The sequence below is a fragment of the Coffea arabica genome, chromosome 7c (assembly GCF_036785885.1).
Source record: "Coffea arabica cultivar ET-39 chromosome 7c, Coffea Arabica ET-39 HiFi, whole genome shotgun sequence".
NCBI classification, from domain to species: Eukaryota; Viridiplantae; Streptophyta; class Magnoliopsida; order Gentianales; family Rubiaceae; genus Coffea; species Coffea arabica.
The window spans coordinates 40,317,027-40,341,056 of NC_092322.1; the positions used below are offsets into that span (position 1 = coordinate 40,317,027).

At 34.4% G+C, this 24,030-nt stretch overlaps 1 long non-coding RNA gene across 1 annotated transcript; it reads left to right on the forward strand.

Moving 5' to 3' along the window:
- Positions 1–222: 222 nt before the first annotated feature.
- Positions 223–2,678, forward strand: LOC140010197 (uncharacterized). Its single transcript, XR_011817472.1, has 3 exons — positions 223–406; positions 1,762–1,818; positions 2,474–2,678. It is a non-coding gene; the product is annotated as an uncharacterized lncRNA (long non-coding RNA).
- The last annotated feature ends 21,352 nt before the right edge of the window (positions 2,679–24,030 follow it).

The following is a 24,030-nucleotide window of genomic DNA, read 5'->3' on the forward strand; positions in this document are numbered from 1 at the left end:
TTTCTTACCCAACAAATTTGTTGACTTTTGTACATAATATCTTCTCTCTTGGCAGCATGTTGACCGAAAATTGGTGGCTAAGAAAGGCAAGAAAGAAAGAGAAAAAAAGAAAGGGTGGTGGTGGTGACACTTGTCACCACCTCATGGCTTCTTACCAAGACCAAACTCCATCCATATAACCTCAAGACTTAGCCATTTCTTCCTTATTTCTGCTGGTGCTGGCCGAACTTAGCTTGGAGAAAAACACCAAGGAAGATTTCTTCATTTCACCTCCAAATCCAACAACTTAGTGAGAAAATCCACAAAGTAAACCGATTAAACCTACTCTTGAGTGATTATCTAGTGATTGGTGGTGGAAATTTGGGAAGAGAAAGCTTGGGGCTGCTCTTAGGGACTTCTAATCAAGGTAAGAGAGTTTATCTCTCCAAGTTTTACATCTAATCTTGTTAAATTAAGTTTAGTAGTTGATTATAGTGGTGAGATTATGGATGATTAGCAAGTTTTAGTAGTTTTCCCCAATTTAGTTGATGAACTAGGGTTGCTGATTTTCTTCTCAAGTTGATGTATGATGCATGAATGTTGCAATTAAAGTTATATAAGGTTGTTTAGTGGTGATTAGAACCAGAAATTTGAGGAAATTACACTTAGAGCTAAAAATTCCAGATTTCTGGAAAATTTCCCAAGCATTCTGTCCGAAATTGTATCTATATGTTAGAGGCCGAATTGGCCTTTGGTCAAAGAAGGAAAGTTGTAGGAAATGATGTTTTATAGGTGCCTATAACATTTCAGCTCAATCGGAGCAACGCAGAACGTGAAAAGTCCAAAATACCCCTACTGTTTTAAGAATTTCCCAGCAGTCCGTTTCTTCAGTTCAGTCCAGTTTATCACGATTTTTGATCAGGATCCATTCTGATTTAGCTCTGGGCCAAAACATAAAAGTTGTAGTGTTCTGAAGTAGCTTTAAAACGCCTCAAAGAAAACCTGATTCGGACTTGTGTACACTGAGTTAGGTCCGTTACAGCATAATGCGTTTAAACTGCCGGTGAATTGGTTTCCGGTTTAGTAATCTGAGATTTTGACTAAGTTACATTAGGAAATGGACTAGGTGATCTTCATGAATGTTATAGCTCTGTGTCTTAGCTTCGAAACGGCGTAGGTTTCGTTTTAATCCGAAAAGCGTAGCCTCGGGTATGGTATTACCGCATTTGTACGTCAAATCTGTCTTGAACTAAATTGCGTTTCTGCACTTGTACTTAATACGATTCTTGTTATTGTGATATTGTGAGCCTATGGAACGGCTCTTGACATAAATTGCTTATTTGTATGATGTTGGGATGTTGTTGAAGAAAAATATTGAAGCCTAAATGGCTGGAAATTAGGTAAACACAAAGGGCATGCTGCCCAAATTTTTATTCGAGGTCTAGAAAACTATCTTTGCGACTTGAGTATAGGTTAAGTGATTATCACTTGAACTATCGAGGACCTTTGCCACCTGTTTATCGAGGGTTATATGTTAGGACTTGGCCGAACTTGTACCCTTAGGAAAGCGATATGAAACACTATGAAACCGTTTTACTTGCACTTTTGACTCAAGAGTCATCTTCAAGCAAAAATGTTATTAAATTTTTCAGTTTAAAGAGCGAGCAACTATTTCACGACTCTTCTCAAGTGAATTTCAATTTCTTGATTCTTATTGAACGAAACACTTAAGTTTCAAACCTTGGTTGATTTTCAAAGTTCTCAAGTTAAGTTTTATCGCAGATTTGGACTCCCAACTCGGAGTACCACCAAGACACGAGCACTAGAAGCACTATTTTGGTGAGTGCTTCCAAATATCCGATTGTACTTGATATGTGTACTCCCTACTTGACTTGCGTGATTACATGACAATGAATGAAAGGGCAAGGGTGTACTTTATCGCACTTGCCCTAATATGACCTGTTCTTGCTATTGATTATACTTGACTTGTTGTACATGTACTTGAATTATATCTTGCCTGGAATTCCAGAAACCCTGTGGCTAGTTAATCGAGTCGAGCCGGCAAGGGCCTGGTCGATTAGATAACAAACCCTGGGTCACTTGTAATGTCGAGTGGAGTGTTATCTCCTCGACTAACGGTATACTCGAGTATTACCACCCATGTTTATATGGCGTGCGGGCCCGGAATAGGGGGTTGATCGGTGGACGGAAATTGGCGTGTAGCGGAGTTTATTTGGACTTGGAATTACTTGAAAGTTGACGGAGTGTCAACTACCACTTGACCAAGCTGGAATGGAGCCGTAACATGAATACCATATCCTTATATGTGAATGTGCATCTAATACTACTTGACTAGCTGAAGTACTATTGCCTTGATTTGACTTGTTTGCTCGCCACTTCACTTTTATTTTGCTATAACTTGGTTGCTGACCAATTTGATATTTGGGAACTTCACTGAGCTTTGGCTCACCCCGTTAGTTTGTTTTCCTTACAGGGGTACGAGTAACGCGAGAGACTTGTAAAAGACTAGTGTAGCCTTTTGTTTTGACTTTTGAATTTTGGTTTTTGTACTCGCGCTATTCCTCGAATGGAACATTTTGTACCTGGATTGTATACGTTTTGAATTAGTGTGGTGTATTAAGACTTTGTACCCGACTCCTATCATGTAAATCATAAGTTTGAATTGTGAATGTTATTTATGGTTCATGGATGTATGTATATGATTCGATTGAGATAGTGAGTGAGTCCTGGCGAGAGCTGGGCAGGCGGTCCGCCGAACCCTCTGGTACGCCTTAGGGAGAGGTGGGGTCGTCACAGGGCCTAGGAGGGTGGTGGGCAGAGGGGAGAGGAAAGGAATGGTGGAAAAGTTTGGGAGTGGCCGGGGAGAGGGGAAGAAAGCGGTGGCGGGGGAGGGAGATGGAGGGGGGAGAGGAGAAAAGCAACAAAAAAAAAAAAGAACAGAGGTGGTGCTGGCGGAGGTGCTAGAGGTGGGAGGCAGAGGAGAGGTTACGGGGAAGGGGGAGGGGGAAGGAAGAAGAAGAAGAAGATAAGAGGAAAGAAAAGAAAAAGGAAAGAAAGAAAAAGAAAAAGAAAGAGAAAGAAAAAAAGAAAAAAAAAATTTTCACCTTACAAAAACTTCTACAAAATTTTTTCAAAAACTTCTACAATGCACTACAGTAAAGTTTTAGACAAACTCCAAAAAAACTCAAGTTACAAACAGGCTCTAAGTTCCACTAGCTTTGCCAAGCTTCAATCAATTACCTCCCCGCGATGACACTCTGTCAACCGGGTTGGTATTTAAATTCGTAGAACTCCACTTACACGTCAATTCCGTCCACCATACACCGCACCCGACCCGAACATCAATAAAAGGCACTACTACGTGAGTAAGCCAAGCCAGATCTCTCAATAGATCTACCTTACAATTATCTCATGGTTCACCAAGCTTCTCGACCAATCCCTTGCTGGCTCGAGTCGTAAGGTCGGTCAATTGAGATTTGGGCATCCCCACAGTTTAGTTATAGGTCGAGGAGATTCAATCTAATGACATGCAAGCAGTTCAGTTATAAGTCGAGGAGATTCACTCCAACGACATGCAAGCAGTTCAGTTATAAGTCAGGAGATTCACTCCAACGACATATGCAACCATAGCAATTTTAACCATTTCAACACTTCACTTAATACACTTGACAATTCACTTCAAGCAATTCAATTACACTTCACTTAAACGAGAACGAGTGCGATAAAGTACACACTCGACTCGGCATTTTCAAAATACTCAATCAATAATAACAATTAAGCACGTAGCAATTTTTCACACACTTGACACTCACTAAGTCAAAGTAGGGGATAAGTGCTCGAATAACTCTTAAGCATCCACTTCGAGATCCTCTTGAAGGTTCCCTTGAGCGCCTGAGTAAATAATTATTTACGATCACGCACTATCACTTATAAACCCTTTATTAACAAGGAAGATTGTACACTTGTACAATACTAAGAAAATATCATAAAAGAGAATCTTAATTACTTGTAAATCGGGGCTCAAAAGTGGGGTTTAATAATACAAGGAAAAACTGATTTCCTTCATGATACCAAGTTTAAAACAGTCAATCAATATCAAAAGATAGGAAAGAGTTTCCAAAAACTCATTTCCCATCGAATCAGAAAATTTCAGTTTTGCACGGCTAAATTAGAAAAATCAGAACTTGCACTCGATAGGTCCAAAATTGAAAAACTTTATACCCTTGGAATCTTGGTTTAAAATACTAAAAGTTCTTGTAAGATACCTTTCCAAGATTCTAAAAGGAAGACATTCAAATTTCAGCTCAAAATTGGCTGCTATAAGCACACAAGACAGTTTTAGTCTTTTTTTTTGGCAAATTTTGGAAATTCGGCAAAATTTACAGAAAGTGAACTAGCCTCTGAAATTCATACTACAATAAGAGTTCTAAACAAAGTTTCAAACTCAACAAATGGAACTAAATTTGGATTTTTGAGTGCCAAAATATAGCAGCTCAAAGTTGGTAAATTGCCACTACTAAACAGTGAATTTTTCCATATTTGAAAGTGAACTTTGGGACATCATTTGGGTATCGAAATAGTCTTAGAATAACACCAAATTTGGTAAAATTTAACTTCCATATGAGGGCTAATTCTATATAAATTTCATGTAAAAACTCATACAAGAAGGTAGTTAACTAAATTACCAAAGTTCAAGAAATCTCCCAAGGCAAATTTGCCTTCTGATTTTCTTTACTTTTCAAACACTTTACCCTATAAAATCAGTCCCATTTTGGTTCATTTGTGAAACCAAAGTCCAAGAAACATTTTATAAGCAATTGGCAGTTGGTTGACATCAAAATTTCAAAATAAAACTCCCACAAGCAACCAAATCAGTTGGGCAGTCAAAAAGAAGGGTTTCCTAGTTTTGTCGCAGTTCAAAAATTAAACCATATCTCACTCGGTACAACTTAGAATTAAGATTGGTTAGTGGCATTGGAAACTAGAATCATAAGGTTACATTTCATCAGAACAAGCCATTTTCAAAATCAATTTCTAAGTGAGAGAAAATAGAGCCACAAAATGCAGTTTCTACCTTTCTCTCGGATAAGCTAACAGAACAGGGCACTAATTTTGCCGGCTCACTATGGCTCACTCACTTCGAACCAGAAAGTGAATTTTATACCATTAGAAAACTACGAATATCTAGTTTTGAATGCCTCTAACAGCACTCAATTCTGACTTCCGGACAGAGAGATATGTTCATTCAAAGAACACTGCTAGAGGACCACTGTTACACAAATTTCCAGATTTGTTCTTGCCAAAATTCAATTTTTATCCAACCAATTTGAATGATTTTTGGTAGAAACTTTATACACACCATACACAACATATATAAATCAATTTCAAGGTCATTTGAGCATCAAAAATTCAAACTAAAACCACGGCAAGAACAGGACAGATTTCAATCATCTTTCCTATGAAATTTTCCTTCAACTTTCCTTTGATTCTATATCCATAATCATCCTAACCAACACTTAAACAACTCAAATCAAGCATTAACTCATCATATCAGCCCATACAACCAAGGTGGGAATTCATAGAGCCCACATCAACCATTCCAATCCAAGCAACAACAACAATAATGAAGCTACAAGCTCCAAAGCTAAGATTAAAACCTATTAAAGCCAAGGATAAAAGGTTGGATGATTACCTCCTAGCTTTAAGAGAAAAACCAGAAATTTTTGTTCCAAAAACTCCTAAGAAAACTGGCAAGATGAAGTCCCTCTTCTAGCTTAAGTGAATCTTCAAGTGGTTTAGAAGTTGTATGATGATTTGTGAAGGATTTGATACAAGAATGGAAGTGAAAATGTGAAGAGCTTTCCTTCTTCTTCCCTTGGAGAATTTCAGCCAGTCTTGGTGAGAGGAGAGAGAGGGTGAGCTGATGAGTGAAGCTTCTTGGAGAAGCTTGAGGGTTTTGTGGTTAAAATTAAGCAAAATTCAACTATGAACGCGCACGCGTTTCGTGTCCGTTTTCTCTTGGGTTTGTTTCACTTGTGCACTAAACCTCTAATGTACTACCTTTAACATTATAATTATCCACTCTTAGTATTTTAGTATTAGTTTCTTAAATCTCCACTTAGCCGTTCCAGCTCGATATACGCGAACTTCCAATTCGCGCGCGATAAACCAAAACTTAAAAGAAATTCTTGTAAAGATAAGATAAGTAACTTATACTAGGGTAATTAATCTTTAAAATCACTATTTTAATATGAACGCATGAGTCCTCAATTCTCCAAGATCATTGTACTCTCAGATCGAATACAGCCTCGAAAAATGTGTTTTCACTATTTCTTATTAAACGAACTTCCGAAAATTAAATTTGCTAACGAGACGTTTTAAAAATCTAAGTAAGGCATAGTTCCATGTAAATGGTTTTAAAATGGTTGAAATAAATTATTTGGAGAAAACAGGTGAATAAATATTTAAATAAACCAATAATATGAGATAAAATAAGAAAATTTTTGGATCCTCACAGGGGTTCCATCTCTTCAACTCTTTAACTCTTATATTTAAATCTTATGTTTAGTTATAACACAAGTATGGTCTTTTCTTTCATGTTTTTCATGTGTAGTTAAAGTTTATACCTAGATTTATGGATGAACTTTCTGTATCTTATTTGTGATGTTTACTTGGTTATTTAATCATCATTTTGAGCAAGTTATTTATCACTTTCGTTTTTCTAATCATGATTAACCGGCCATTAGTTATGATTATCTAAAGGTCTTAAGTTTGTAACGAGAATTGGAATTTAACACTAGTTCAAGAAAGTAATAAACCTAGGGAGTTCATGCACGGGAGTAGAGGAGCACCTTTGTGGCTTTAATGACTTGTTTCATGTAATTTCATAGAAGAAATGAATTTATAGTTAATTCCATAACCACGAGAGTAGGTATGGCTTAATTACAAGTATAGTTGATTCATTACGAGAGTAAGTTTCATATATATTAGGTAATTACGCTATGACTAGCCTAGATAATAACATTCATTTAACTAGTAACTTCATTTGCAAGAGTGGTAAGAAATTCCATACCTCTAGGAGTTTTCTGGTATTATTTTTATTACTTTTACTTCATGTTTATAGTGTAGACTTAATTTCTTGTACTTGTGATGGTCTAAATGGGTTCGACCCTTAATACCCTTTACTCGCTTACGACCTGTATACTTGCAGAAAAATTGCGTGTGAGATATTTAGAATGTTATAAATGTAAAACTTGATTGTGGAATGAGCCCTTAAAATATGTATACCGCATGCACGTCAAGCACCACAAGTGACCTGTGAAGATTTTCGAGCCAAACAAGACCATGAACTCAGAGGCTTGCTCAAATTGCTCTTGGTCCTATTCAATGAGTCCTTGGTGTCCATTGGACTAGTCATATACTATTCATATCAGTTTTCCCCTCATCCTTGAGTCTCGCAGCAATTGAACTGGAAGAATCTCTTCTTTCTTGCCTATTAGGTGTAATTTGTAGACGCGATGAGTCCTTTGTGTCCATTGGAACTTGCCCAGTTTCTTTGAGTTTTATTGATACTTTCCAGAATTTTAGTACTTCTTCAGATGATCTCTCAACGTTGTAGTACAGATTTCAGCACAATAATATGAACCATAACAAGAGTAACAAGGAGAGAATGGACTCTGGATTCTCTGCCTAAAAGAGGGACTGAAAATACATGAATTATACAGAAAAAAGCTGATTTTGTACTGATTTAAAATTCAGCAACAAGGATAATGAACTGACCAAAGTTTGAATTAGTTTGATCACGGTAGCCACTCTCCAATAGCCAACCAAGTAAATTGAAACAGCAACTAAAAAATTGTGTCTACAAATAGCTAAACACAAAATTAAAAAAATCCAAATCAATGCATCCTCACGTTCAGCACATGCTAGCATAGGAGTGCAAATGAACCAAACAGTTTGCAAACTAATTGATCAAATGATCAATTCGACTCAACATTGACCGAGTTGAAGTCGTTCTTGAGTGGTTTGTTTAATCAAATGAGTCAAGTATCGATCATGTTTACTTAAGCTTGATAATTCATCAAGCCTTATCGAGTAGGCTCGAGGTTGATTGAGCCAAAACGAGTTGAATTTGAACATCTCAGAAACCTTAACAAATCGGACTCAAACTATAGAATTTGAAACTCAACCGAGTCCAGCTCGGTCTTGACAGTGCTATATCAAGTCAAGTGCAAGTTCAAGCATAGCACTACTCGGAATCGATTCGATTCGTTTGCACCCCTATGCTAGCATGTATTAGAAAATAAAACAGAAAAGATAATTTCAAAAAAAAAAAAAAAGACTTACTCCTAGGCATATTAGAGAGGAGATAGAATAGGCAATGGGATGTTTTGGTCCTATATTTCTTTATCTTTGATTGAAGTTGAAGAAAAGAGAAGACAGAGAAGAAACTAAAGAACGGAGAAATTGGACCAATTGTCTTTTGAACTCTCAAGAAAATTGAATAGACGAATTCTCTTTTCGAATTCTCAAGAAAATAGAATATAGTAAAAGTATCAAACACACATGAAAAACAATAAATTCAAGAAACAGAGAACGCACCCTGGGTACAAAAATATTTGTGCTGTAATACTAATCCCACAAATTTTTTCCACCTAATTTTGCATTCATTTTGTTAAACTTTGTAATTCAAAGAATTTTTTTTTTAGTCAAGTATAATTGGAGATTTTATTGAGGCTTGGAAATTGATCCAAGTAAAAATTGTATAGTAATGCATATGCCTTGAAACTTTACTTTTGAGTTTTGAAATTATTACTTGTTTCTTCGTCCTACGACATTCAAAGATAGAAAACGAATCCCGGATTATTACAGTGGTTGTCTGATCAATGACAAAGTGTAATGGTTTTGCAATAGTCGTGTGATCAATAAAAGCATGTCTGTCTACATGTAATCTTGCAAAATAATTTTCAATCCATACTTTGTTAAGACTTGAAAAGAGAAAATAAAAGTATTGACTTTGATAGTATTTAATTAAGCATGCATTATTAAGTTTCTAAAGAAAATAAACATTTATCCATGAATAAGAAACTTTTTTCCTATTCTTCATTATTTTCTAAAAATTTCACCAATAGTTTCTTTCCCTTCTTGGTTAATAAGAAAATTTCCTATACTTAAATAGGGAATTTTCATCAAAAGCTTTTTCGAAAAAATTCCTAGGAGTTATGATCAAGAAAACAAATTTCTTCTTCCATTCTTCATTTAGTTTTCTAAAGCATTGCCGTATAAATTTCAATAATCATATAATTTCCTTTCAATTTTGATATTTTATTTATTAAAAAATTAAAAATATGTATATTTCTAAACTAGAAACACAATGTTCATAATATGTAATTAGTTTGAACTATATTGAAAAGGGGTTTATGTTTACACGCACAACCGTCATTAAAATATATGGTCAAGGTATCATCAAATGTGAAATCGTACTTTTATTGTAGTATAGCTATAAATTGGAAAACCAATCCATCGCATTAATGACATATATTCAGGATGTCTTTGGCAAATGGAGTTTTCTGGCAATGAACTAATCCAATATTCTATATCTATAATCGTGCATTCATGAATACAGGCTGAACAAAGTAGAAAAAGTTACAATTTCAATGGTGGAATTTGGTGGCCAGTGTCACAAGTTACTTCCAATTATCACTGCAATAATTTCCAAGCCTCATTTAACATACTATCATGAATGAAATCAGTTTCCAATTATCACCTGTCATGTGGGTTGGTTCTAGTCATCACCTATAACAATTCCAAACCTCATTTGGCAACTATCATGAACGAAAACTATCAAAATTGATGGAAAAATTAAGTTGTAAAATTCAATTTCTCTTGATTCAATTTCTCTTTTCCTTAATGGGTTATTATCACTTTACCCCTTAAGATTTAGTGCCACTATTAATTTCTCCTTTAAAATTACTTTTTAGTCACTTTACTACTAAACTAATGGCCAATTTTGATATAATTTGTTATTTCAATTGAAAAAACCTGTTTAGCCTTTAAAATTATTATCAATTTATCCCCACAAGTATAGCCTTATTATCAATTTACTCTCTAGTGTTATTTTTTAAACAATATATCCCACCACTAAACCAACTTAGTAAGTTAAAAATTTTGAAGAAAGTGCCCTGCCTTCTGTATAATGAAAATAATAAAAAATTTTGAGTGACTCTTCTCAATTTTAGTGTCAAGAAATAAAAAATTCAAACATTAATCTCTTTCTTTTCGGTAATCTTATTAATATTGAAAAAAAAAATAGAAACATAGGGAAGGAGGGGGGATAGAGAGGGAGGGAGGGAGGAAGAGAGAGAGAGAAAGAGAGAGAGAGAGAGAGAGAGAGAGAGAGAGAGAGAGAAAGAGAGAGAGAGAGAGAGAGAGAGAGAGAGAGAGGTCAATTATTTTTTTTCAAAAAAATAGAAATAAGAAGAATTTGATATTTTTATTATTTTAAAATTACTTTACTTTTCTGTTTACCACCCAATTCTAATCCTAGTCCCAACAATGTTAAAGTAATATGATAATATTACATTCTTTCTTTCTTTTTTCTTTACAAAATCTAATTTTCTGTCACCTTCTCTCCTATCTCTTTTTCTTTTTCTAGTATTAATAAGTGTGAAAAAAGAAATTTGAGAAAATCCTTTTATTTTTTACGTTTCTGCAACTCTTAAAGTGAAAAGAAAGGAAAAATAACCTCTTCAACTTTTATTTTTAATTATATATAAAAAGGATAAACACATTTAAAATTTTTGAACATACATGTTAGGTTAACAATGAGGTCTAATGTCTAGAAAATAAGGTGAATTCATCATTATAATTTAAAGGGATAAAGTGATAATAACAATGTAGTAATACTATAAAACAAATGTATATTTTTATCCCAAATTTATTAGCATGCTGAATTGAATTACTTATGGAGTGAAAAGACTAAAAGGTAATGTTATGGGGTAAATTGATAGTAATGATATAGTTGAAAGGGGATAAAGTTATAATAACCTTTATATAACTACTTTACTATACTCATTCTCTTCATAACTTAGAAGAAAGTCAGTCCATCCATTCATTTCTACAAAGAAATATAGAATCAAAATGTATGATTGCCTTCTCTATCACACTTTATTTTCTTTGTTTGAGTTCTATCTTTTTCTCATACCTAAGGGTGAAGGAAGGATTCTTTCTCATAAAAAAGATTGTGTTTTTTCATTCCTTAGTGTATACAAGCATGTACTAAAATAGATAGTGCATTAATTCGTTTTGATGTATTTTGTGTTTGGCTATCTTTACACAAATTTTTTTTTGGGTGCGCTACTGAACGATAGTAATTGTGACCCATAGGATTGATGTCAAGACAAGAAATTTGAAACAAAAGGAGCGAATGGAAACTAACATCATGTTAAATCTACCAATTCAGGTTATTAACGAAGACAACAAAGTCAAAAAAATTCGGTATTTACAAGTATGACTAGAAAAATATGTATTTTGTGATTAATGCTATCATATGATTCAGATACAAAATGCAGTTCACCCATAAGTACTGGGGGTTTTAGATTTGACACCATGGGAAGAAACTTTCTTCTTCGTCCCTCTTTGTTCAATTAGATCCAAATAAAAGGATTGTTTAATATCAACAGAGCATCTTAACGGGAAGTGCAAGATTGACTTTAGCAACACTGAGCTTTTTGAAAACCAAACTAATCGAAGGATTGAAAAATGTGCGACAAAGTCTCAAATTTCCAACATATGGTTTTAACTGTGATTCAGCTAGCATAATAATGAAATGGATTCAAAAACCTGGTGGAAAATCTGCTGTGTTTACTATTGTTTATTCCTTTAAGAAAGGTTAAAACATGCAAGGAGGGATACAAGTTAAAACATGATCCATTCTCCAGATATTTAGGTGTTCCCATATTGGTATCTATCGTTTAGACATATCGTATTTTTAGTCTTTTTTTGTTTTATAAGTTGTTGATGTTTGTTCTTAAGCAAATTGGAGTATGAAATTTAGGCATAGTATTTTTTTTCCAAACGATAACAAATTCATTGATCACAAACATAAGGTTACATATCTGGAGCACTTGCTCCTACATCATTTCTAGCTAAACTGGTCAGCAATTCAGGAAAGGATTCCTTCCACACAATTTCACCAATCAGGTTAATGGCAAACTTTGCCAAGTGGTGAGCTACATAGTTACCTTCTCTCTTGATAAAGGAGAAGGAACATTCAGTGAAAACTTGACTGATCTTTAAGATATCAAACAGAATGACTTCGGTGCTTGGATCCTCTGCACTTTTTGCAGTAATCTTGTTAATTATTCCTTTGCAATCTGATTGTATCATAATCTTTCTCCAACCATTTTGCTTTGCTATGTTTAAAGTCTATTTGATCACCAATGCTTCCTCCACAGGTGGTTCACCAAGCTTGCTTTCACTTGCTACCCGGGCTCCAATCGAACCCCCATCCTCCTTTCTAGCAACAATCCCCCAGCCAACTCTCCCTGTCTGTGTGTTCAAACCTACATCAGTATTCATCATTATGTAGCCTTTGGGTGGTGGTGTCCACCTACCACCCTCCATAGCTTTACCTTCTCTTGTTTCTTTGTTAATACCATTTTCAGTACCAACATTCTTATACTCTAACCATTCCTGTATTGCCTTATTCACAGCTTTCCCTGAACACCTTTCCTCCCTATTAAACTGGATAACATTTCTAGACTTCCACACCTACCAGAGAATATTTATAGAGAGAGCTTTGTGGTCCCTTCCCTCAACCCTCTTTTTGGCTTCCATAAGACTGTTCCACCAATGCCAAAAGTTATGTCTGAAGTCCTGTAATCCATCCCATCTAATAGGTGCAGCTTTCCAGATTAATTTTGCGTGCCTACAAAAAAACAACATATGTTCCAAAGTTTGTCTTTTCTTCACAGCATACATATTTGTCATCTCCTTGCCCAGTTCTCCTTTTTACAACCTCATTAACTGGCAGTATTCTCCATAAACATTTCCATATAAAATGTTTCAGTTTACATTTGATGTTTAAGCTCCATAAAAATTTCCATGCACCAGAGTTTTCCTCATTTCTGCTGTTATTTCCCCTCTCGTACTGTATCTTCCCTTTCCTGTCTTTCATCTCCTTAGCCAGCACATAACCAGTCTTGACTGTGTATTGGCCAGATTTAGACCTTGGCCAAACTAGTCTATCCTTGCTTCCACATGTACTAGGTGGGATACTCCTTATCCTAGAACAATCTTCCACACTAAACAATGTCTGCATCAAGTCCTTATTCCATTTGCCCTATCTCCTACACTTTTGATATCTGACATCCTTCTGGTTTAGTGGATTGCACCATTCCATTCCCACTATTCATTATCCATTTATCCTTCCAAAAATTACTGGTGCTTCCATCTCTAACTCTCTTTCTTACTCCTTTTTCTATTAGGTCCCTAGCACTGAGAATACTTTTTCACGTCCAAGAATCCCTACCTCTTTCCTTTATCTTGCCTATAGATGCTCCTTTAAAATATCTACCCTTAATCACCCTACTAATAGGAAGATTTGGATTTGTGAACAATCTCTAAAGCTGCTTAGCTAACATAGCCTCTTATTAAAACACTGAATGTCTCTGAGCCCTAATCCCCCTTTTCCTTTAACTTCAGACTGTTTTTCCCATTCAATCCAATGGATTTTCTTTGCCTCCTCACTATCACCCCACCAGAATTTTGCCATTTCTCTACAGATATCCATACATAATGTTTTTGGCAATTTACAGCAACTCCTTGCATAAGTAGGAAGAGCCAATATAACTGATTTCAACATAACTTCTTTTCCTGCTTGACATAGAAATTTCTCCTTCCACTCTCCCATTCAGCTAACCACTTTCTCTTTGATATAACTAAAAGCCTGTCTCTTTGATCTTCCAATAACCACAGGGAGACCCAAATATTTGCTTTGTTTTACTAATTTCATACCCCCTAACATACTCAATATCTCTTGTTTCCTATTCTCCTCTATATTCTTACAAAAAAAGACTGAGGATTTCTCAGCATTGACAATTTGTCCAGAAGCTTCCCCATATAGTTTTAGTATTTGCATCACTTCTTCAACCTCTTTCTTATTAGCTCTACAAAAAATAACTGTGCCATCCGTAAAAAAATAGGTGAGACAGAGTAGGACAAGAATGTGCTACTTTGAGACTAGTCAACCTGTGCTCTAGCATTCCTTTTCTCAATAGGTTAGAAAAACCTTTAGTAACTAAAAGAAATAGGCAAGGAGATAAGGGATCTCCTTGCCTAATTCCTCTAGTTGGTTTCACAAAGCCTCTCCTCTCACCATTGATATTAAAAGAATAAGTCACAGAAGACATGCATTTTAACATCCACCTGATCCAAGTTTGACAAAAACCCATTTGTTCCATTATTTTCACCACAAACAGCCATTTCACTCTATCATAAGCCTTGGACATATCAAGTTTTAAGGCCATAAAAGCATTAGATTCACTCCTCATATTGTTCAAACAATGAATAGACTCATGTGCAACTATGATATTATCAATGATCTGTCTTCTTGGGATAAAGGCAGATTGGTTCATACTAATGCAAAATTTCAGCAGAGGTTTTAGTCTATTAATTAGTATCTTTGAGATGATTCCATAAACCACATTACATAGATTGATTGGTCTGAATTGAGACACAAAAATAGGGTGATCAACTGTAGGGATGAGATTTATCATGGTATCATTAATGGCACTTAAAAGGTTTCTTGAATAAAAGAAGCTGGAAATGGCATTCATAACAGCAACCTTGATGGTTTGCCAAAACTGTTGAAAGAAAATAGGAGCCATACCATCTGGTCCAGCTTTATTTGGTTTCAGGGAGAACACAGCTTTTCTATTTTGCACTTCAGATATAGGCCTCATGAGCTTTGAATTCATTTGGTTTGTAATTAACTGAGGAATTCCATCCAAAATGGAATCAAAATTCTGAGGATTAGAAAAAAGTGAATAGACTCTTGAAATACTCCTCAATCGCTCCCTCAACCTTCTCCATAGAATTTCACTAGTTTCCATCACTTTTTTGCAGTGTTGAGCTATTATTCATCTTCCTTCTACCCTCAACAATGGCAAGAAAATACATTGTATTTTTATCCCTCTCTTTTAACCAGTTGCTTCTAGCCTTTTGAACCCAATACACCTCCTCTCTTCTATATGCCTCAACCAACTTCCTTCTCAATTCAGCTCTTTTCTCCCCTTTATTGCCCTAATCACTCCTTTGTAGATCAACCAGTTGGTCATGGAGTGTCTAGTTTGTCTGGATTGGACCATAAGATTGATTCGAGAATTGTTAGATTGATTGATTGCAAATGTTATTACAGAAATCAGAGAAGAATCCTATCAGTTGAATTGTAATTATGAAAATCACAAAGTAAATTGTCAATAAATTGACATCAAATTGGGTGGCGAAAACAGACTATCCAAAAGTTTAGATTATTTTCGTAAGTAAAAAATAAGATGACTGACAAGATAAATTTATCCAAGTGCGTGGAATGTTAAAGCAGCAAAAATCAAGGGAAATTTTTTATTCTGATGGTGGTGTACCTAATCTCTCTATGATAGTGGTGAATCTGATTTAATAGAGAGCTTGATTTAAGGGAGGCAATGTTGGCATCTTAAATCAAGACTCAAAATAAGAAATTTTCATATTATTATTTAGTAGTGTTTTAGTCAAGTTAGAATTTTAATAATTCTATTGGAATCAAGTTATGTTAGTTTTATTGTTTAGAAATTAGTATCTTATTAGAAATTTTTTTGTGGTGCAGGACTTGTTTATCAAGTCATCTAGTTCATAAATAGGAAGTTATATTGTTGTGTTTAGTTGAGAAGAGTGGGGATTGAGAGTCTTGTTCTTATGATGTAATTAATAGATTATTGTTGATATTATTCCTCTTCTCCCACAAATACTTTTATGTATATAAATTGCCTCCTCCTTATATTGGTTTTGGCAAATATATCTTCCATATTATTTTAGTAGAATTTTTGAGTTCTACATTTGGTATCAGAGCCTCAAGTTCAAGAAATTGATCCTTAGGTGCCTGTAGACATTGAAGAATTGACTCGATTATGAGTGTTAATTATGGCTATTTTTCGCTATCAGAATTAGAGTATAAAAATTGAAATTAGTTGATCACATTAGACCACAAGGTTGGTCTTGGAGTGTCTCATTTGTGAGGATTGGATCATAAGATTGATTCAAGAATTATTAGATTGGTTGATTGCAGACGTTACGACAAAGATCTGAAAAGAATCCGATCAATTGAATTGTGATTATGAAAATCACAAAGTGAATTGCCAATAAATTGACATCAAATTCGGCAATGCAAATAGTCTATCCAGAAGTTTGGATTATTTTCACAAGTGAAAAAATGATGAGTGACGAGATACATTTGTCTAGGTGCGTGTAATATTAAAGCAGCAAAAATCAAGGGAGATTACTGATTGTGATGGTTGTGAACTTGATTTCTCTGTGATGGTGGTAAACCTGATCCAATGGAGAGTTTGATTTAAGGGAGGCAATTTTGGCATATTAAATCAAGACTCAAAATTAGAAATTTTCATATTATTATTTACTAGTTTTTTAGTCAAGTGTGGGTTTTAATAATTCTATTGGAATCAAGTTATGTTAGTTTTATTATTTAGAAATTAGTATCTTATTAGGAACTTTTTGTGGTGTAAGACTTGTTTATCAAGTCATCTAGTCTATAAATAGGAAGTCATATTATTATGTTTAGTTGAGAAGAGTGAGGAGTGAGGGTCTTGTTCTTATGATGTAATTAATAGATTATTGTTGGTATTATTTCTCTTCTCCCACAAATATTTTTATCTGTGTAAATTGCCTCCTCCATATATTGGTTTTGTCAAATAGATCTGCCATATTATTTGAGTAGAATTTTTTAGTTCTACATCTAGTATCAGAGCTCCAGGTTCAAGCAATTGATCCTGGGGTGCATGTAGACATTGAAGAATTGACTCGATTGTGATTGTTAATTATGGCTATTTTTCGCTGTCAAAGTTAGAGTAGAAAAATTGTTGTGAAAAAATTAGTTAATCGAATTAGACCACAAGGTTGGTCTTGGAGTGTCTCATTTGTGAGGATTGGATCACAAGATTGATTCGAGAATTGTTAGATTGGTTGATTGCAGATGTTAGGACTAAGATCGGAAAAGAATCCTGTTAGTTGAATTGTGATTATGAAAATCACAAAGTGAATTGTCAATAAATTGACATCAAATTAGGCAATGCAAACAGTCTATTCAGAAGTTTAGATTATTTTTGTAAGTGAAAAATATGATGAGTGACGAGATAAATTTGTTCAGTTGCATGCAATGTTAAAATAGCAAAAGCTAGGGGAGATTATTGTGATGGTGCTGAACCTGATCTCTCTGTGATGGTGGTGAACCTGATCCAATAGAGAGCTTGATTTAAAGGAGATAATGTTGGCATATTAAATCAAGATTCAAAATTAGAAATTTCGATATTATTATTCAGTACTGTTTTAGTCAAGTTAGGATTTTAATAATTCTATTGGAGTCTGGTTATGGTAGTTTTATTGTTTAGAAATTAGTATTTTATTAGAAACTTTCTTGTGGTGTAAGATTTATTTATCAAGTCATCTAGTCTATAAATCAGTCAGAAGTCACATTGTTGTATTTAGTTGAAAAGAATGAGGGTTGGGAGTCTTGTTCTTATGATGTAATTAATAGATTATTGTTGGTATTATTTCTCTTCTCCCACACATATTTTAATGTATGTAAATTGCCTACCCCTCATATTAGCTTTGTCAAATATATCTCTCATATTTTTCTAGTGGAATTTTTGGGTTCTACATATGGTATCAGAGCGCTAGGTTCAAAAAATTGATCTTGAGGTGGCTGTAGACATTGAAGAATTCACCCAATTATGAGGGTTAATTGTGATTGTTTTCCGCTATCAGAGTTAGAGTATAAAATTTGTTCCAAAGAAATTAGTTGATCAAGTTAGACCTCAAGGTTGGTCATTGAGTGTCTAGTTTGTGAGGATTAAATCATAAGATTGATTCGAGAATTATTAGATTGATTGATTGCGGATGTTACGACAAAAATCAGAGAAAATGCTGTCATTGGATTGTGATTATGAAAATCACAAAAAGAATTGTCAATAAATTGATATCAAATTAGGTGACGGAAACAGTATATCCAGAAGTTTCAATTATTTTCGCAAGTGAAAAGTAAGTTTAGTGATGAGATAAATTTGTCTAGGTGCATGGAATATTATAGCAGCAAAAATCATTGGTAATTATTGATTTTGTTGGTGGTGAATCTAATCTCTCCGTGATAGTGGTGAACCTGATCCAATAGAGAGTTTGATTTAAGGGAGGCAATGTTGGCATATTAAATCAAGACTCAAAATTAGAAATTTTCATATAATTATTTAGTAGAGTATTAATCAAGTTAGGGTTTTAATAATTCTATTGGAGCCAAATTATGGCAGTTTTTATTTAGGAAGTTGTATATTATTAGGAACTTTGTTGTGATGTAAGACCTGTTTATCAAGTCATCTAGACTATAAATAGGAAGTCATATTATTGTGTTTGATAAGTGACTAATTTACGTAATAATTGTATGACATTATATATTATTTTTAGTCACTTTGGTTATATTATTGGAAGAATATGAATCATTTTGGTTATAATTGGTGAAAAATGCTTTTAAGTGATTAAATGAGGTTTTTATCACTTTTTACTTGGATTTTGTGTATTTTGACAGTTTTGACACATTTTCGTATTTCGGCTATAACTTGAGTTACAATGATCGGATTGGGATGATTCTTGAACCCATTTGAAGATAAGAGATAGATCTACAACTTTGGTGAAGACATCTGAATCCAGTTTGAAGGTTTTCAAAATCAAAAAGCCGAATTACATTAGCTAATTTCTGTTGGTCGAAGCTGAAACAGGGCAATGAGCAGACAAGGGTATTTTAGTCATATCTCAGCCTACACAGATCCAAATGAGGTGATTCTTGATGCATTGGAAAGATAACTCAAAAAGCTACAACTTTCGTGTTTTACACATGAGCTGGTTCAGCCTCTAACATCAAGAAAAGATCGGTTGAAGTTGGGCCAAAAACAGAGCAAGTGATCCACACTCGGATCCACTATTCATCCGAACCCTCGGCTGTTTCTGGGTTAGTGGATCCGAGGCACTGTAGCAGCTCGGATCACTGGTCAGAAAAGGCTGCTTTATACGCGTAAAACTCAATTTCACCTCCACCAACTCACATGTGATGCTAGACATGTGAGAGACATTACCAGCTGTAAGGAGAAAGTGTAAAGCTTCATTTCTTGACCACCTTTCATCATTAAATAGCCAAATTCATTGCAAAATGGGAGAGGGGATGATAGAGTAAGAGATAGAGAGACATACGGGAGAAGCTTGGAGTCTGCAGAAATGTAGCTCTTTCATCTTCCTAGTATTAGTTTAGCTTAGTATAGAGTAGTATAGTTCATCCATTCTTGTTTATTATCTAGATTAGGATGAAGAAGGCAAGGAAGAAAGCTCATGTGACAAGGGTTGTATTCCTTCCAAACTCTTTATCTTTGTATTTGATTCCAAGTTTAGTTAATATACAAGTTCTGGATTTTGTGTTTAATATGTGTTTTTAAAGTTTATACCTTGGGTTTGGTTGAACTTTCTATGATTGTTAGTGTTTATTATTTGGTTATTTGATTGCTATGATTTGAGCAAGTTATTTAGCACTTTGGCTTCTTAAATCATGATTAATCTGGTACCATTGATTGTGATGATCTAAGGTGTTGTTTCTGCAATGAAAATTGAGATTTAACACTAGTTCAAGAAGTGCTAAACATAAGGAGTACACTCACGAAAGTAGAGGTGCACTTATGTGGTTTTTAGTGATTCATATCATGTAATTTCATTGAAGAAATGAACTTGTAGCTAATTTCATAACCATGAAAATAGGTATGGATTAGTTATAGGTATAATTGATTCACTACGAAAGTAGGATTCAAATGCATAAGGAAATTACACCATAATTAGCCTAAATGTAGTAATTAATGATCCAAATATAGCACTTGCATGAGTAGTTAGGGATACCACAACCTAAGGAGCTTTTATTTGTTATTTTGTATAATTTGAGTAGGTAAAATTTGTTATAATTCATTGATAGTCTAAATAATAGAGAAGCTTTAGTAGTACCGGTAATTGCAATCTTCCTTGTGGGATCGACCTGATATATACCCTAAACTACTAGTTGATCTGTATACTTGCAGTGAACGGGTGTAATTCGGTTTTTTAACTTGCATGTATGTAAAATACCCATCAGTGTTTAATTGAGAATGGTCAGGATTGCGAGCCTTGTTCTCATAATATAATTAATAGATTATTGTTGGTATTATTCCTCTACTCCCATACGTATTTTTATATGTGTGAATTGCCTCCCCTCATATTGATTTTATCAAATATATCTCCTGTATTTTTCTAATAGAATTTTTGGATTCTAAATCTGGTATCAGAGCCCTAGTTTCAAGAAATTGACCTTGTGGTGCCTGTAGATGCTGAAAAATTGACTCGATTATGAGCGTTAGTTCTGGTTGTTTTCCGCTATCAGAGTTAGAGTATAAAAATTGTTGCAAAAAAATTCGTTGATCGAGTTAGATCACATGGTTGGTCATGGAGTGTCTAGTTTGTAAGGATTGGATCATAAGATTAGTTCGAGAGTAGTCTGATTGATTGATTGATTGTGGATGTTACGATAGAAATCGAACAAAAATCCTATCAATTGAATTGTGATTATAAAAATCACAAAGTGAATTGTCAATAAATTAACATCAAATTGGGTGACGAAAATAGTCTATCCAAAAGTGTGGATTATTTTTACAAGTGAAAAATATGTTGAGTGATGAGATAAATTTATACAGGTGCGTGGAATATTACGGCCCCAAAAATCAAGGGAGATTATTGATTGTGATGGTGGTGAACCTGATCTCTCTGTAATGGTGGTGAAACTGATCCATTAGAGAGTTTGATTTAAGGGAGACAACGTTGGTATGTTAAATCAAAACTCATAATTAGAAATTTTCATATTATTGTTTAGTAGAGTTTTAGTCAAATTAGGGTTTTAGTAATTCTATTGGAGTCAAATTATAGTAGTTCTATTGTTTAGGAATTGGTATCTTATTAGGAACTTTCTCGTGGTATAAGACCTGTTTATCAAGTCATCTAGTTTATAAATATGAAGTTATATTATTGTGTTTAATTGAGAATAGTAAGGATTAAGAGTTTTGTTCTTATGATGTAATTAATAGATTATTGTTGGTATTGTTCCTCTTCTCCCACACATATTTTTATATGTGTAAATTGTGATGACTTGAAAATTTGTTTATATTTTCTTATAAGTCTCTTTTATTTTGAAAAAGTTAATTTATAATTTTGTTAATACTAATTACTTCCATTACTAGTTGTAATAAATAATAAAGTCGAGAGTTTTACTTTTACTTTTAAAATTAGTGTAAGTTAGGGTTTGGTACATTGTGGTAGTGTGATCAATTGGTGAGATGTATGTACTAAATTTGATAGATAAGAGCGGGTATTAAGTAGGAGAAAGTATGTGATTAAAAGTGCTAATAGTACATTAGTAAATCATAAGTTGAAACAAAAGTACAAGAAAGGCAAAGAAATAGGGTTGAACCGACTCGCGCCGTTTGTTACTTGTCGAAGATGCCATTTGACCAAGACTTTCTTTCCCTATTCTTCTTATTTTCCTTTCATTTTGCTTTCTCTAATTTTATCCTAGGGTTGGCCAAAATTATTGACCAAGAAAAGGGAGGAAAAGAAAAAAAAAAAAAAGAGGAAAATTGGTTGATTGCCAAGTGTTGGCAATCAAGGTTTTTTTTTTTTACCAAAGCTTTCCTTCCATCTTTATCTTTCCTATCATAAAACTTCCCTTCATATTTCTTCCTTGTTGGCCGACCAAAAGAGAGAAAAAAGAGAGAAGACAGTTTCAAGTTTTATCTTGATTTTGTCTTGCTTGAGTGAGGAATCAATAGAAATCACTAATTTACTCTGAACAAAGTTGCAACAAGGAGCTAAGGAAGCTTGTAGTGGAGTTGCTTGGAGAGAAAAGCCTTGGTTTTTCATTTTCTCTTGGAGGTTTGAAGGTATTAAGTTGGAAAACTTTCTTTATCTTTCTTATCTTGCAATTTATTGGGAAGATGACTTGAAATTGGAAATTTTATGGAAGATAACCTAGATTTGTGAAGATTGGTGAAATTTCTAGCCTAAGGTTTTAATTTTCACCTATGGTATGATGGTATCTAGCTTTGTTGTGGACTTGTATGAAGATTTGTAGCTTTATTGTGACTTTTAAGCTTCCAAATAGGAATTTCCAGCTTTAGTTCTAAAATTCCAACTTTAGTAGAAAATTTTCCAGCCTTGATATGTGATGTTTATATGTTACAGATGAGATTAAATTAGTTGGTTTGGTGGCCTAGTATAAGAACCCCTTTTTCCTTATAACTTGTGGACTTTGTTTGGGTTGTTTTGCCATGGAGCTTAACCTGGGAAATTGAAGGAAAAATTAGGAAAAAATAGGGGAGATGCTTGCCGTTTTTTCTTGTTGTTCATGTGAGTGGAATTGATTTTGATGTGTGAATTTAGGGCATTTTTGTCTTCCTCTTGCATAAGATTTTACTCAAAACACTTGTTACAAGCTATTTCTTTGTATGTGTGTTAGTTTGAGCCAAAACAAAGAGGTTTAAGAAAAGAAAAACCTAGTTTTTTAAACTAATAGTTTGCTGGAAAATTTTCGCAAGAAGCCTTGCGCCGCTTTTGGAAATTAACTATAACTTCGTATAGGAAAGTCGGAATTGAGTTCCGTTTCTTGGGTTTGAAACTAGACTCATAGGGCTTTCAACGATATAAAAATCAAGGGTTGGTTCAACTCCTATAAATACCAGAAAATATGCAAAGTTTCTTGAAAACCCATGACTGTTCTGTCTTTGCACATGAAACAGCAGTGAGTTTGAACTGAAATTGGACTAACCTATGAGCTAAATTTCATGAAAATATCTTCTAAAATCCATTAGTATTTTGGGTCTATTTTCTAGTGGTGTTGTGATTTTTTGACCTACGGAACTCAAGTTATGCTTTTTCAAAGAACGTCACCATAGTTGGAAATTTTATCAAATGGATTGAATGGGACTTGGAAAACATTTTCTGGGTTTTAAACCTTATTTTTGTGAGATTTTGGATGCTTAAATTGCTCTCCTCACTTTTAGAATACACTTAGATTTTTTTTTCCTTGAGTTGCACTTTCAAATTTGTCCTTGAACCCGGTGTGTTTTGAGAGGTCGAATTTAGATAGACGTATGGCTCATGATTAAGGCAAGTGAGCACCTTATTAACCTAAGTTTTGAATGATCAGACCATGACATCTTGTCTTAGTTACTATTAGGGTTTAACGGTGGGAACGACCATGACCCAGAGTTGAGCGTTTAGCATTGCTCTACTTTAAAAGGTGAGTGTTCCTTGCATGTTATGCTTCCAATGTCTATGTGGATTGTTTTAAATGCTTACTTGAATGTTAAATGCTTTTCAATGGTCATTAAATGAATTTTCAATAGGCGAGTGTGTATTTTATCGCACTCGACCTAAGTGAACGTGAAATTTTTAATGATCAAATGATTGAATGTTACTTGTGCATGAATATAAGCCTTTGGCTGTACTGGGCCCTTGCCCTTCGTTGCAAGTCGGCTTGAGTTAGAAGCGGACTCGGTCAGGCGACTGGTGACCCTGGAATAGTGTTTTGGTATACTCGAGTATGACCATGAAATCTGGTGGAGAATTGGCCAGTGAATGAAATGCAATAAATGAAATGACCGACTGAATGAAATGAATACTGAAGGAGTTTTCACTTTAAATGTTTTCAAATGT